The sequence below is a fragment of the Canis lupus genome, chromosome 24, assembly GCF_003254725.2.
Source record: "Canis lupus dingo isolate Sandy chromosome 24, ASM325472v2, whole genome shotgun sequence".
Classification (NCBI taxonomy): domain Eukaryota; kingdom Metazoa; phylum Chordata; class Mammalia; order Carnivora; family Canidae; genus Canis; species Canis lupus.
Window position 1 is genome coordinate 36,949,902 of NC_064266.1, and position 15,133 is coordinate 36,965,034.

General features: G+C 46.3%; 2 long non-coding RNA genes across 4 annotated transcripts in view; one reads left to right on the forward strand and one right to left on the reverse strand.

The window, feature by feature from the left end:
- Window positions 1-15,133, forward strand: part of LOC112674113 (uncharacterized) — a 30,659-nt gene that overhangs the window by 1,218 nt on the left and 14,308 nt on the right. The window contains exon 2 of the long non-coding RNA XR_003145228.2: window positions 12,874-13,059. This is a non-coding gene — a long non-coding RNA (uncharacterized LOC112674113). The remainder of the gene's footprint in view (window positions 1-12,873; window positions 13,060-15,133) is intronic.
- LOC112674112 (uncharacterized) lies at window positions 5,792-9,193 on the reverse strand. 3 transcript variants are annotated; one of them, XR_003145226.3, is made up of 6 exons: window positions 8,996-9,193; window positions 8,618-8,697; window positions 8,162-8,406; window positions 7,749-7,973; window positions 7,175-7,200; window positions 5,792-5,999 (listed from the first exon to the last, which is right to left on the reverse strand). It is a non-coding gene; the product is annotated as an uncharacterized LOC112674112 (long non-coding RNA). The 3 variants fall into 3 exon arrangements; XR_004808977.2 differs by lacking the exon at window positions 7,749-7,973 and having other exon boundaries at window positions 8,162-8,423; window positions 8,996-9,178; XR_003145225.3 differs by lacking the exon at window positions 7,749-7,973 and having other exon boundaries at window positions 8,996-9,166.

Consider the following 15,133-nt stretch of genomic DNA (forward strand, 5'->3'; position numbering starts at 1 on the left):
CAGCAGTTCAGACTGTAATAACATTGTTTACCTAAAAGACCTATGGAAATTGGAGACTCGAGGGTGTACTTGCTATTTTAAAGTTGTCATAAAGGACTAAGGATCTTTGCACCCTCCTTCTACCCCCATTTCACACAGTAAGTCACCTAATGTCACAAGATGACTGCCACAGCTCACTCATCACCTCTTCACACACCAATATCCAAAGCAGGAAGGAAAGGAAAGGAGGGTCTTTCTTCATTTTGCTCTTTTCTTATCGGAGAGGAAATTCTTTCCCAGAAGTCCCCAGCAGAGTTTCCCTTTGTCCAGAACTGGGTCGTATGACCACCCCTAGACCAATCTCAGGTCTCAGAGAATAGATGGGCCATGGTTGGCTTCAACCAAGTGTGGCTTACTTCCCAGCGCTGGGAAAAACCTTCCTCGGAGCTCTGTCAGCAGGAAGGAAGGGGGAAATGGCAGTTGGCAAGGCAACCCCCTGTGTCCGATACCCCAGCATTTAAAAATATTTAACACAGTCACTGCTCTTGGTTTGCAATTGTTGTAGGTGGTACATGGATAAAGTTGTGTGTGTATATGTGTTTAATTTTAGCATTTATTAAGTATTTATGAGCATTTGAAAAAATACGTATATGGCTAACTCGTCAGAATCATGAATTCATGGATATTATTTCTCCAGATGAAACAACTGTATTTAACTGTATTTTAAATATATATGTGAGGTAAAGAGAAATGCTAAGTAAATAATAGTTCATTTACTTCAAGATTTGGCAGTTATAAGGGTAGGAAACACTGTTCTATGTTATCCTGCTTGGCATTTTTTCCAGCTTCTCAGAGGCCTTCTGCCTTCAACCTCCCTCTTGAGGAAAATAAACACCCACAAAGATTTTTGCATCATCTGCAAATATGATTCAAATAAGCCTCTAGCTCAAATATAATCCAGGCTTCCTCCGCCGGGAAGGGCAGGCTTCTTGACTCCAATCCCTTCCTGGTATTTCACCTCTGCCTTACTGGGTTTACGGTTTTACTGGGTTAGCCCCTCCTGTTGTGAGCTGCTGCAAATCCTATTTCTGAAAGAACAAGATATAAATAATAAACAGATTGACCACCTGAGATTTCTTGTCTTTGTCAGAAATTGTCAAGTTTTCCCACAACATGAACTCGGTTCATTTAAAGGAGAATTCGAGGGTCCATGGTAAGAACAGGATAGATTTATTTATAGATAGATTTAATTTATAGATAAATTACAGCCCAGCAAGACAATGAGATATACAGGAGCCTTTGTTAAAAGGAATGAGGTGTATCAATTTGTACTGATATCAAGGGCCTTCCACGACCTACGGTTATATGAAAAAAGCAGACCAATACACACGGCATAAACCAAGAGTCAGAAACTTTTTCTAGAAACAGCCGCATTGTACATACTTTGGGCTTTGCAGGCCATACGGTCCGTGTTGCCGCTACTCAAGTAGGTCATCACAACCCAGAAGTAGCCGCAGATAGCGCATAAGCCCACGGACGGGACTGTGTGCCAATAAAACTTTATTTGTGAACACTGAGATTTTAATCTCATATAATTGTCCTGTGTCATAAAGTACTATTATTATTCTTTTGATTTGTTGCAACATTAAAAATGGAAGAAAATGTAAAAACTGTTCTTAGCTTGCAGGCTGTACAGAAGCAGACAGCGGGACAGATTTGGCCTGAGGACTGTCATGTCTACTGGTCCCTCATATAAACCTTTTTTGGTGCAAAAAGAAATGATAGAGAAATGCAGGAAAGGTAGAATGCTAGCTTGCATGACATATATGTGTATTGTGTATATGTGTTTGGAGGAAGAGAGAAGAGAGATGTGTTTGTATATCTAAGGACACACAAGAAACTGGCAACAGTTAAGTGCTTCTTAAGAGAGGATCTCAGAAAGGCCAGATGAAGGCTGAAAAGACCTCAGCCCTTTTCTATGGTTTGAATTTTTTTCCATGTGCCTGGTTACCTGTAAAAGCAGAAAGAATTTGCCAATCCCAAAAGGGATTCCTCTGCAGCAGCCAATGAGAATGAGGTGATCCAGATAGACACATACATAGGCCACCAGGGCACAACTCCAGGGGGCGCCACTCCGGGGTAGGGGTCACTCCTAGAATGGAGCCACCAGACTTCTGCAGAGCCCACCCTGTGTGGTGGCTCTGTTGGCAACAAAATTAACACCAAGAATTTGTACCAAGTAAAATTAATAAGCATATATTGTGGGAGTCGGGTTGGGGTGGAAGTTGTAGGAGGAGCAGTAAAATCTCTATTTCCGTTTCATGCTGTTCCTTATCTGGGCCACAGAAAAATTAATGTTCTGCCAATATTTACTTCTGATCTTTGCTCCAGAGTGGAGGAAAGATGCCCAGGCCCAGCATAAATATGAGGGTGGAATTGCGAGTTTTGAGAAGAGAAAGGAACTCACTCTGAAATAGGATCATCTCAAGAACCTAAATATGAAAATGCCATTTGTTTCACACACACACAAAACAACACTTCAAGGCCAAGTCTATTCATTCAGCACTCTATCTTGTAACTGCAGTCAGCTTCCCCAGAAATTTGGGGTCCTCTGAAACAAGCATTTTGACCTACCTGAGATGACAAAGGGCAGCCTCCCACCTAGGTAAGCAACAGATATAGCAATGGATTCAAAATCAAGAGATTTCACATAGGGATCCATGGGTGGCGCAGCAGTTTGGCGCCTGCCTTTGGCCCAGGGCGCGATCCTGGAGACCCGGGATCGAATCCCACATCAGGCTCCCGGTGTATGGAGCCTGCTTCTCTCTCTGCCTATGTCTCTGCCTCTCTCTCTCTCTCTGTGTGTGCCTATCATAAATAAATAAAAAAATTAAAAAAAAAGAGATTTCACATAAATATAGAAGTTTCTGGCTTCCCTTGAAACAGAGCTCAACTAACTGAGCCCACATCCCCCCACATGGAGACCTTAGGCTATAGCCAAGGGGTAGTTAGTTGTACCTTCCAGATGGGGCAAGGGCCCAATTTGCCACAATCCCCACCAGTCCCTGTCACCCTGCATCAGAGCTGCTTCATTGCTCCCTTTTTATTGATACTTCATTCACTGAACCTGTACTTACTGAGTACTTACTATGTGTCAGGCACTAGGGTTAAAGATATGAACAGAACAAAAATTCCCCCACTTAATGGAACTTCTATTCCAGAACAGACAGAAAGGGAAGACAGGCAGTGAATTAAACAAAAAAAGAAGAAACCAGGGCGTCTGGATGGCTCAGTTGGTTCAGTGTCCAACTCTTGGACTCTTGATTCTGGCTCAGATTGTGGGATCTTGAGGATCTTGGGGTTATGGGATCAAGCCCTGCCTTGGGTTCTACACTCAGCACAGAATCTGCTGGTCCCTCTCCCTCCCCCTGCTTGTGTGCACACACACTCTCTCTCTTTCTCAAATAAATAAATAAGCAAAATCTTTTTAAAAGGAAGAAGGAGACAAAAGACAAACAGTAGAGATAATGTGAAAGAGTGATAAATTCTATGGAGAAAAATAATGCAACCAAGGTGGAGAGGAGGTATTAGGCCAAGCAAGGCCTTACCAGGAGGGTGACATTTGAGCAAAGACCTGAAGCAGATGAGGAGGCAAGCCTCGAGGACTTCTGTGGGAAGCATGCTCTGGCAACGGAGAGTAGCAAGTGCAAAAGACTTCCTTGTGCATCTGAGGAGTCAGGAGGCCAGTGCACCCAGGCAGGAGGAGGAGAGGAGGCAAATGAGAGAGATGAAGTCAGGGAGGTGACAGGAATCTGATTCTTGAAGGGCCTCATAGGATCTTCAACTTTTACTCTCAGTGAGGTGGAGCCATGGAGGGTTCTGAGCAGAGGGACATGGTTGGACTTAGATTTTGACAGACTTCCCTGGCTGCATGAGGTGAATGGACTCTGTGTGTGCATGCGTGTGTGTGTGTGTGTGTGTGTGTGTGTGTAGAGGGCAGGGTGCAGGACAAGAACAGAAGCAGGGAGACCAGTGAGGATCTAATGCAATAGTCCAGGCACAAGATGTTGGAGGTGGGGAGAAGAAGGTGGATTCTGGACATACTGTATTTCCCGCTTGGCTCCTCTTGGCCTTTGTCAGAACTTCCCTCACTGACTCTGTTCCAGCCACATTGTCCTTGCACGATGCAGCCTTTAATCCCCTAAAGACCCTATGAGTTCATTTGATTATTAAATAGTCCCATTTTACAGAGGAGGAAACTGAGGCATAGGAAGATTGCTCCTGTACATATAGTATATTTTCTAAAGAGATTCATGTAAGTATCTCCCACCCCTCCTGATATTTTTCATTTCTTTTTAAATAGCTTTATTGTGATATAATTCACATACCACAAAATTCATCCTTGTAAAGTATACAGTCCAGCGGGTTTGGCATATTCACAGAGTTGTGCATCCATCACCATGATCTAATTTTAGAACATTGTCATCACCCTGAAAAGAAACCCTATGCCCCTTAGCAGTCCCTTCCCATTTCCCCCTCTCCGGACTCCAGCAACCATGAATTGACTTTCTGTGCCTATGGCTTTGCCTCTTGTAGACATTTCACATGATACGTGGTTTTCTGTGGCTGGCTTCTTCCACTTGGCGTGTCTTTGAGGCTCATCCATGTTGTGGCATGGATCAGTACCATTTTCCTTTTTATGGCTGAATAATACTCTGCTCTATGGACCTGCCACATTTTGGTTTTCCATTCATTTGTTTCTGTGTGATGTACATTTCCTTTCTCTTGCACGTGCACGCACACACGTGTGTGTATTCCTACAAATGGAATTGCCAAGTCATGTGGTAACTCCATGTTTAGCCTTTATTGAAAAATGCCAGACTGTTTTCCAGAGTGGCTGCACCAATGTAAAATCCCACTAGCAGTGTGTGACATTCCAGGCTCACCACAGCCTTCTCCAGCAGTTCTTACAAAGTGATCTTGACACTCCTCCCATTGAGTGGTGAGGTCTCTCCCTCCCTCCCTGTCCTTGCCCCCTTGAATTTCGGCGATCTTTATGACTGTATCAGCCGACAGAGTGCAATGGAAATGATCCAACGTGACTTCTGAGACCAGACCGTAACCATACCCTGCACTTCCATCCTGCTCTTTTGGAATGCTTGCCCTAGGAACCCAGCCGCCATGTTGTGAGGAAGCCCAAATTAGCCCAAGTGAAGAGGCCATGTGGAGAAGTCACATAGAGGGTGTCTGTCTTGGCCCAGGCAAGGAACTACCTGCCAGTCATACAAGTAAAGACTTCAGATGACGCCAGCGCTCAGCCACCAAGTCACCCCCAGCCTTCAAGTCTTCCCACTGAGACTCCAGACCTCCTGGAGGAGAGACAAGCCATCTCGCTGTGCCTTGTCTGAATTCCTTACCCACAGAATCTGAGACCTACAAATTCATGAGAATAGAATAATTTTTATGCTAACTAAGTTTTGGGGAGGGGCAAGGTCAGAATTCCATTCCCAATCTATCTGCCCTGGGGGCCACCCCTTTAACCACCTAAGGGCTGCTCTGCATCTCAGGCCTCAAAGAGGGAGTCAATGCCCCCTGCCCTGTACCCAGTGTCTGGTGACAGACATCCTCTTTCTCGGGCTGACCAGAAAGGTCTTTCGTGTGTCAGCTTGTTGCTGCCACCGTGCTTGTTATTCAAAACACAAGAATTTCTATTCATTGTAGAAAATACAGCATAAACAAATTAGGAAAAATAAAGTCCACCTGTCATCCTCACCATACAGGGAGAATCTTCATGAAACACTTGACTCGATGGTAGAATCATAACATACAGGCATTTAATTTACACGTCACCAGGTACGCGGAGCTAACACAGGGGGGTGGGATGGTAAGAGGAAGAGGGAGGGAGAAATAGTATGGGTGAGTCCAGCTGGCGAAGCCTGTCTTTTGCTCAGTGTGTTTCCAAACACAGGACAGCCCCTCCATCCACTGGCTAGTTTGATTTGCTTGGAGTTCATAGTACACTATGGTCAAGAGAAAAATTAACATATTTTCCAGGACCACTTTGACTCTACATAAAGAGACCTCCCCCACACCTCCCACCGAGAAATAGGGGATTGCTTTATATGTATTTCGTACCTGTTTTTTCCCTGTAAAGACGTACTTTGAATTGCTCCCTTTATTAGCTACTTTCTCCTGGCCTTTGTAAGGAAAGAAGCTTTGGGGGTTCACATGCTAACTTGGTCTGTCCTGGAGCACAGTAAAAGTCTACTGGAATACCATGAATCTCCCCCACCGTGATGTTGAGTGAAAGAAACCAGGCAGGAAAGAGCACATATTGTGTGATTCCCTTTACATAAAGTTCAAAAGCAATAAAATTAATATATGGGGTTAGAATGAAGTACAGTGGTTAACTGTGGGGGAGATTTACAGGGAAGGGACATGAAGGGGGCTTCTGGAATGCTCTGTTTCTTCATCTGGGTGCTGATTACATGAGTTTGTCAGCCTGGTGAGAATTCACTGTACGATGTGTGCACTTTTCTGTGCAATTTGGGGGAAAAAAACCCACCATGGTGTTCTCAGAATATAGGCTGTACTATGTGGAAATACATGCTTCATGTTTTTGCCACGTGAAGACATATGTGAATGGTTAGAGGACTGGATATGGAGTTGGGAAAGCCCAGTCTGAATTCTGATTCAGCCACTGTTAAACATGTCAGCTTGGGCCAATTACCTAACCACTCTGAGCCTTGGTTCCTTCTTCCGGATGTCTTACCATGCCCACAAGGCCCACAGGCTCAGCCTCTGGCTAACCCCCCAACTGGATCCCCCAACTCTCTCTTGTTCTCTTTCTCTAAGCTCCGGTTACATTGGCCATCATTCTGTTCCTCCCACAAGCAAAGCTTAGGGTAATCTCAGGGCCTTTGCACTGGAATTACCCTCTCCCTGATTCTCCTGTGAATGATTCCTTTTTCTCCTTCCTGTCTCAGTTCAAACATCACCTTCTCAGAGAGCCCCCACTGACCATTCCTCACACCAGCCATCCTCAACTTCATTCCCTGGGCTCATTTTCTTCTCAGTTTTTCTAATGATCTGAAATTGTCATATATGTTCCTTGTGTGGCTATTTGATCTACTTGTTATTTGTTCAGTACTCCCTCTAAACCCATCGACTCCAAAAGATCAGTTATCTTGATTACCTTCGTCTTCGCTATATCCTCGTCACCTAAAACAATAAATATTCGTTGAATTAATTAGTCATTCTACACAGTGATCTGATTCTACTTTTATAGAACCCTCAAGAGGTTCAATGAGATGGTGTTTTGAAAGCAGTCAGGTTTATAAAACACCAGAGAACTTTGAAAGCTTTGTTTGAATGTGGTCACCACCACTGAGAGAATCTAAATAGGCTTAGGTTTCCCCTTGAGCTAGACCTTCAATAAACTGATCTGTGCTGAAAGTCTCTATGCCTTCTGCAAACATTCTTCCCTCCATCTTTTGTGTTACTGGCCATTCGCCTAGAACAAAATCACTAATGCTCTTATTCAATTTATTTATGTACATACTATTACGTTGACATGGTATAAAGTAATTCAAAAGGCACAAAGAGTGGATAATGAGAAGTCTGTCTCCCTCTGACTCCTGCCCCGGAGGCAGCTAACACTTCCAGATACCCAGTGAACGCTTCTAGAAATTTCCTCTACATAAACAGGCATGCAGAGATATACATGCCCACCTTTTCTGTTTATACGAAAAAGATCTGATTATACACACCACGGAATAGCTTTGCTTTTTCTTTTTTCCACTCTACAACCTCTTTCCACGTCACTGCCTGTGAAGTGGTCTGTTCTTTCTGAAGGCTGCACGCACTTCATTATTTATTGATCCGTTTTCCTGAGGGCAGCGGGCAGCTCTGCTCGGGGCCACCAGGGGCCACCAGGCTCCAGCGGGTGTCCTGGCGCATATGCATCTCTGGGCCGGAGTGGCGCCCTTTGCGGCCTGTTAAGAAGGAAGGAGCCCTTCCTCAACCTCATCTCCTCCCCCCTGCAAACTCCCTCCCCACTGTTTGTGTTTGGCCTTTTAAAGACTTTTTCAAAATTGACTTTGGCTTCTTGGCCTGAACTCTGAAGTGTTTGAGCTGATAAGATAGCGCGCTTGGCTGAGGGGGGACGGGAATAAATACTTACCTTGGAGGCCCTCAGCCTGCGCAGGAAGGGGCCGCGGCCCCTGGAGTCTCTCCCCACCTCCAGCGGCGGGTGGCGTGGACAGGAGGAGGGCAAAGCCATGCCGGGTGCCAGGAAGGCTGGGGAAGGGGCAGGGGAGGGGTGGGGAGGTGTCTGCACACCGGCCTGCCCCTCACCCCTTCCCTGCGGCCTTCGAGAACAGCGTTGAGAGGGCCCAGCGAGGGTTGGCTCATTCTCCAGGGCATCTCCTAAACCAAACAAGACACTGTGGGCAAGTTAGAGCAGAGTCTTGGCATACCTCAAGACCCAGGCACATCCTAAAGAGGCCTTGCACCCTCAGGGGCCTGAGAGGACCACAGAAGGGGCCCTGTCTCCCCTGCCAGGGCAGACAACATGGGCACAGTCTTGACCCAGCATCACCCCATGCTGTGCACCATTATCTCATTCCAAGCATCTCACCTGCCCAGCATAGATCTTGGTCCTGGGTCACAGAAGTGAATACATCACTCCAGGTTCCGCCTTCCAGAACTTTCTTCAATCTAGAACAACAGACAGGCGACATACAGGCAAGAAGTGCCCAGGATGCTGGGCACTGCCATGGGGGACAGACTGGCTGTGGGGGGCCAGAGCAAGTGGGGGAAGGCCTCCCAGTCATGCCATATTCCAGCTTCACACCCCTCTAGGGCTCCCTGGCGTTCCCAGGGCCCATAATTCCCGCATGATCTAGCCCTGCCCACCTCTCCAACCAGTTTCAGTGCGATCAGCTTGTCAACCTTCCATGCCCGCTCCTACCTCAGATCCTCAGCTCCCTCTACCTGCAGCGCCCTCACCTCCTACCTCCTCAGCCAGAATGTTATCTCCTCCAGGAAGACTTCCCTGATGCACCTGCATGGATCTGGAGCCTCCTCAGAGCTGTCACATGTTCCCGTACATTCCCTGTTCCAGCTCAGATCACTCTGGACTGGGGTCACCTATTTGTGGTTGACAAAGTAGTCCAGCATGACCAAAGTCTAGGTTCTGTGACCTGTCCACCTGAATGCAAATGCTGGCTGCCACTCTCAGCTGTGCCATGCTGGGCCACAGTTTTCTCATCTGGAAAAATGGGCATGATGGTAAGGCGTACCTCATAGGGTTGTTGTGAGGAAGAAGGGACTTAATGCAAGTGATGAGGATGGTGTCTGGCACAGTTCGCACCCAGTAAAGGTCGGCTCTATCATTACACTGTCTCTCCACAGACCATAGTAGATGCTCACTTAACATTTGCTGCATAAATGAATGCAGTCCTTCAAATATGTTTATGAAGATGAGCAATGGGGGAAAATACTTGTGATATAATGGAAAAGTTTTTAAAAACACAACACTAAATAGTTGAGCAGTATGATTTATGACTATGCAAACACACACACACACATACACACACACACACACTGGCTTAGGAGAGAGAAAAAAACCAGAATGTTCAGTGTGGTTGAATTGGAAGGATAGGACAAAGAATAATTTTTCTTCTTTCTCGTTTGATGTGTTTTTTTTCCAATCTTCTTTAATAAGCATGTTTTCAATTTAAATGAGAAAAAATAACAACAAATCCGGAGAAGAGGGAGCCCGCAAGCCCTTTCTGTTCCATACAGTTTTCCCACAAACTGGGGCGGGGCAGGGTGGGGCGGGGCGGGGCGGTCCGAGAAAGAGCTGCCCTTTAGAAGTGAAGCAAGAGCGGGAAAACCAGCGCCTTCAGGGTGGCGAGGGTGTCAGCCGACCAGGAGGAAGTTGTGCAGAATAATGACAAAGCAACCCCTCTCCCGACATGGGACATGGTGGGACATTCTGGACACCACTATCCCCACAAAGCCTCCCTACATCGGGCAACCACCCTGCCGACCACCACCCTGCAGCTTCACATGTTGCACATCACTGCCTGTAAAGGGCTTGCTGTGTGCCCCCCTCCACATGCATTGCCTAACCTAACCTAGTCCTGACACCCGCCTGTGAGCAAGTGGTAGGTACTGCTATTAGTTGCATTCCACAGAGGGAGAAACTGAGGCTCAAAAGATTTAACACTTTGCCCAAGGTTGCCCTACTGGTAGAGTCTGAGTTTAACACCATTTGGTTCCATCCTTGTCTATATTGGCTTCCTTCTCATTTTTACTAAGAAAGAGATGATGAGTTTTTGGAGGAAAGGAATTGGGTCACCGTTTTCACTATGTCCCCAAGGCCTGGCCTAGGGTCTAGCACACAATGAGGGCCTAATGGTAATGGTTGAGTAAATGAACTAACAAACCTGCGGGTGACAGATGGATGCATGGATGGATGGGTAGATGGATAAATGGATGGGTGGGTGAGGTGGGTAGGTGAAATGCATGAATGAAAGGATGGATGGATGATGGATGAATGGTAGATGGATAGGTGGACGGATGGATGGATGGATGGATGGATGGATGGACGGATGGATGGATGGATGAGTGGATGGGTGGAAGTGCATGCATGGAATGAATGTATGACTGAATATGAAAAAGGATTAATTACATAAATGATAATGAAAGGCAGGGGACTCTAAGAGAATGAAAGTACTTTGAATATGGCCTTCAGAAAGGTTGCAATTGGCAGCTCTCGGGCCAAATCAGGCTTCAGACATGTTTTGTCTGGCTGTTACAGGGGTTTAAGTATTTTAAATTAATTGCCATTATATAAAAATTAGAAAAGTTCATGTTAGAAATCTAGATTTCTGGCTTCCTTTAAAAAATCAGGCCAGTGCATGTACTAGGAAACCCAAGTACCAGGACTGATGGGGCTGCACCCTCTGGGACACCTCAGCCCCCTTACTCTCCAATGCATCCCTGATGTTGAGGTTGGGTGTCAGCTGCCAGGTATCATTACAATTTGTGCTGGTGTTTTTCTCATAGTACGATCACAAGGAGAATGAAAAATCTCTTGTATGTGAGTCTCCATCAAAAGTGGGAAAATGAAAATAGGTAAAGAAGAAACAAGGATAAGAGGTCTTTCTTTGTGAAAGTACAGGATATTCCTGCAAATCTGACCCATGAGCAATGCATTAGAAAGTACAGTGGTTCAGGGCACAGAGGCCAGAGACAGACGACATGGATTCAAGCCCTGGTTCCAGTATCTACTGGTTGTGTGGCCTAGGGCAAGTCACTAAATCTCTCTGGGCCTCAGTTTCCTCCTCCACAAAGCAGAGATGGTATCAGTCCCCACCTTCCAGGACATTAATAAGTTCCTACATGTCAGCTCTCTGCACGGGAACTATTCTTACCGGCTTCGGTCACTGGTGTGACCTGCTTGGGCCCCGTGGGTCCGCAGCAGGGGTTTACAACCAAGGGCCATTTGGCAATGTCTAGATTTGGCAATATCTAGAGATATTTTGGTCTGTCACAACTTGAGGGTAGGTGCCACCATTATGTGGCCTCTAGTAGGTAGAGGCCAGGGATGCTGTTAAACATCCTCCAACACACAGGACAGACCCCCCACAGCAAAGGATTATTATGCAGGATTTCTGGTCAACAGGAATCCAAACTCCCAGAGGGGCTGAGTTGAGGCCAGACATGTGGGAGGCCCTGGGGCTGCCAGCCCTGGTTCCCTCGAGGGAGATCAAGGCTGAGGACACTGCCTTGGGGGTGGCAGGAGACATTCCCTCTGGCTCTGAGCCATCCCAGCTTCCAGGACTGTCCCATTCCAGGATGCCTGGACCCAGCCTGTTCCCAGCACCACACGCACTAACCAAGTGATGTGTCCCTGGCGCCTCCCGGTGGCCTTGTCCCTAAACTGCATGATACTCCCCTGCCCGGAACTGTGGGAGGGAGGATGGACACTTGTCCCAGAGCCACCTTCCTCAAGGCTGGTTGAGGATGTAGGGATTGAAGGAAATGGAAGGTGGCAGACAAGGCCCAGGAGACAAACTGACATGGATTTGAACCTTAGCTCCTCCACAGACCAGCAGGGAGACCTTAGACAAATCCCACACCCCTTATGGACCTCAGGTCCCCATCTGTAAGTCAGGAATGATGTTACTTCACCACGGAAGATTAAAATTAAGTAACAGACATAAATAGATGGTGCATACTGGATGCTTTGTAATCCTCCTCTCCGACACTTGTGTTCACATAAATCCGTAGTCTTTTATGTTCGGTGAGCTTCCAATGCACCCAGGGTGAAATGTAAAGAAGTATCAAATAATTGTGTTGCCATGGCGTATTTACTGATATGGAAAGGGATCCACAATATATTGTCAGATAACCACAGGCCTCAAAAACATTGTGCACAGTGGGATCCCCTTTCAGTGTGATAAATCTACATTTGTAACCTATAGGGAAACAAAGACCTCAATTTTCTTAGTGTATAAAGAGCTCTTGCAGATGAATAAAGACAGAAAGACAGGCAAAGGACATGAATGCTTTGCTACCAGAGAATAAATACAAATGGCCTTTAGATATATTTTTAAATTTTGAATTGAACATAAAAGGAAAGACCGTGCAGATTAGAACTTCGTGAATACCTTCATCCCCATCTGCAAGGCAAAGATGAAGAAGTCTGATAATCGTTGGCCTTGGCTAGAGTGTGGGGAAACCAGTGCTCACGTAGGTTGCTGATCTGAATGTCAATTGGTAGGTATGATCTTAGTAAGCATTTAGACAATAAGTGTCAAAATTTTAAAATGCACTTGCCCTATGACTGGGTTGATCAGTGACTAAGGATTTATCTTGCAGAAATAGATCCACATACATGGAAAGGCTCCTGTGAAAGGAATACTAATTGCCGCATTGTTTGCCTCAGCAAGAGACTGGAATCGCCAACATGACTATCACCAGGGGCTGGTTAGATAAATGATTATATTCAGACAATGGGATATGTGAAGAATGCTCTCCTACTGCTGATCTGGAAAGATCTCCAAGGTATATTGTTAAGTTAAAAAAAAAAAGAAAGAAAGAAAACTAGTGCAGAACAGGGTGTGTCGTATGCTTCTATTTAAAGAAACAACTACAAGAATCCATGTACCTATTTGCTTATCTACATTCTGTAAATCTCTGTAATGATCCCCAAGAAACAAAACCAGGATGGCTTCTGGGGAGGGAGCTTGGAGTTTTGGAGCTGGGGAACAGGAAGGCTGGGGACTAGAAGGAGATTATCCACTTTAAATCTTCCAGTACCCTTTAAATTATTTCTCATGTGAATATTTTTTAAATTTATTTTTAAACATGTTTAATGCATTGATTGGTGAGAGGAAGAGAGAAATGTCTGGAAGGATGTGCTTCAAAGTGTCAGCAGCGTTTATCTCTGGGTGGCTGATGTGAGCTAGGAGTGACGTTTCTTTTCTCCTTTTTACTCAGATGGCTTTATGATGTTTAAAAATTTAAAAAATTCTTCTAAAAGTTTAAAAATTCTTTAAAAGTAGATCCTCAGTGGGTTAGGGGTTTTTTGATTGGTTTTTTGGGTTTTGTTTTGTTTTTCGTTTTGGTAGTAGTCAGAGGAAAACTAACTTCTACATCAAACAATAACAAAACCCCCCCAAAACATGCAAGTCCCTGAATAGTCAGATGGTTTTCATTGCCAAAAACATGATGGAGTCTGAGGTCTGCTGGTTGGAAACACAGTCCATGAGAAAGTGAGAATGAATACAGCCCCTCCTACCATGCACTTGCTAGGCATCAACACCCTAAGCTTCTAACCCAGATCTGGGTTCAAATCAAGTTGCCTTGGGCCCCTGCCTAGCTGAGCACGTGTTCCAACTCTCTCCGCCTGCGCTCCCTGCGATCTGAGATGGGAAGACCATAAGGGTGCCAGCAGGCTTGTGGGAGCTGATGCCCGGCAAGCTCTTAGCTCGGGGTGTACACAGAGCGGGACCCAGTTCTTTCTCCACGCGCGACAGGCACACACGGAACAGGAAGGAATTCTGCACACGCAAGAGCGACAGGAGGGAGGTCGGGATGGGGGGCCCTCCCGACCCCGGGATCAGTTTGCCCCCTGCTCCATCGAGTCCCCAGCACATCGCCCCGCACCGCCGGGCCGTCTTCCCACGGTTTGGACAGAGTGACACCAAGTGGCCAACCCTGAAACTACACGTCAGGCCGCCGGTACTGCAGGCGCCTGGGAGCCGCAGGTCCTGGTCCACTCCAGCTGCGGCCTTGAGGCCTTGAGCGAGGGCTGAGCCTCTCGGGATCCCAGTTTTCTCAGCTGGAAAAGGGAGATGATGCTGCCCACCTGGCAGAGCGCAGGTGAGGATTAAGTGAGGTAACCCACGGAAATCGTCTCCAGGCCCGTTAGGTTGCACAATTTCAGGTGGGGCCGGGGGTGGGAGGCCATACATGAAATTGTGCAACACAGCAAGCGCACCCCCCGACACACACACACACACAAGCGCGTGGCTTTCATTATCATCCCTCCCTCGAGCCGTGTGTCTCCTTCAACCCCCCCTCCCCCCGGGTTATTCTAAAGTAGAGTCTTACAAAGTGTGGACCAAGTAGGAACCATGCTTCACGGGAGGATTTTAATGGGTATATTTTCTTTCCATCTTTCTGGTTATCTCGAGGCAACGGTGTCCCATTGATGCTGCTGGGTCTTTAATGACTTTCTAGGGCTTGCCCATCTCCCTTTCTAAGGAAAGGAGAGCAAGCCTTAGAGCCTTCAGATGGCAAGGTTATTTGGCCACAATTTAATAAAGTAAATGTTTTCATAATATTTATTTTCTTGTGGCCACCTTCTACTGAGGGCAAGTGTTGTTGGTTTTCCATTTATAATAGATGCGGTAGATTGTATTATTGTCAATAGTTATTAGTTCTTCCTACCAGCAGTTCCCTGGTGACTCTCCCTGACTTCAGGTTTGGCTGTGTGACATCCTTTGACCGACAGAATGGGAGTTGAGCTTCCAAGCAGAAGCTCTGACAGCCAGCCATGTGGGGATGGGTCAGGGATGGGCTGGCTGCTGCCGCCACCGAATCCCAGGGTAAAGAGGACACATGCACCAGAGCT